General features: G+C 56.3%; 1 pseudogene; it reads left to right on the plus strand.

Moving 5' to 3' along the window:
* The first annotated feature begins 813 nt into the window (after positions 1 to 813).
* LOC104270389 lies at positions 814 to 939 on the plus strand (annotated as a pseudogene).
* Positions 940 to 1,145: the final 206 nt, after the last annotated feature.

Genomic DNA, 1,145 nt, shown 5'->3' on the forward strand with positions numbered 1-1,145 from the left:
GGTGCTCCCTGCGTCGCCGGGCTGGAGGCTGCGCCTCAAGGCTCTGCAGAGGGACCAGGGGCTGGCACCTCCTCCCGCAGTCGGCCCCAGGAATCCTGGGCTTCGAGCTGAGTGGATTCCTGGAACATCCTGAAACTCCTCTGGCCGTCAACCAAGGGCAGAAGGGCTGTTCTGTTGTCATTCCTGATAAATTGGGTTTGGAGCAGGAGGGTTTTGTTCATCTCGACCATACAGGGCCGGGCTGAGCCCTCCCAGCAGCGCTGGGCAGCTCTGGGCTGGTGTTTGTCGATGCTGGTCAGGGCAAGACTCTTGTCCAGCAGTGAGTTGTGGTGATGTTTTAAGCCTGGTTTGCAAAGCCAGGTGCCAACACAAGGGCTCCCCTCTGGGAAGGAGACAGGGAGAGGGTCTCTGCCTGTTTCCACAGATACTGTAGGTAAGAGCTGGTTCTGGCTGGGAACATGTTTATAATATTTTCCGAGTGCGTCTGGGTTTTCCAGGGTCCCACACCTTGCTCGGCAAGCCTGGGTGCTGGGGTTTGGATGCACCACCACGTCATGGATGTGTGTTTTTCTGTGGGGCTGAAGGGCTTTCCACCTCCCTCTTTGTTTTTTAGGACACCCAAGAGAAGGAAACCGTCACTCCTGAGATGGCTGGGAACATGTTTATAATATTTTCCGAGTGCGTCTGGGTTTTCCAGGGTCCCACACCTTGCTCGGCAAGCCTGGGTGCTGGGGTTTGGATGCACCACCACGTCATGGATGTGTGTTTTTCTGTGGGGCTGAAGGGCTTTCCACCTCCCTCTTTGTTTTTTAGGACACCCAAGAGAAGGAAACCGTCACTCCTGAGAGAGCAGAAGAAGCAAAACTGAAGGCCAAATACCCCAACCTAGGCCAGAAGCCCGGAGGCTCTGACTTCCTCATGAAGCGACTGCAGAAAGGGGTATTTATTTCTCCCTCGTGGCTCACCCGTGCCCTTTCCTCCCTCTATGGCACACGTAGCCAAGCTCCAGCTGGGCCAAAGGAACTGCCCCGGGCCAAAAAGTCTGTTGAACCCATGGGCCGGGCTCCTTTCAGTGCCTGGGCTGGACATGGCTCCTGGCAGGCACAAGCCTTCAGCAGTAAGAGCTGCTGCCCTCAAGCAGGAGG

The sequence above is a fragment of the Apaloderma vittatum genome, unplaced genomic scaffold (assembly GCF_000703405.1).
Source record: "Apaloderma vittatum isolate BGI_N311 unplaced genomic scaffold, ASM70340v1 scaffold40862, whole genome shotgun sequence".
Classification (NCBI taxonomy): Eukaryota; Metazoa; Chordata; class Aves; order Trogoniformes; family Trogonidae; genus Apaloderma; species Apaloderma vittatum.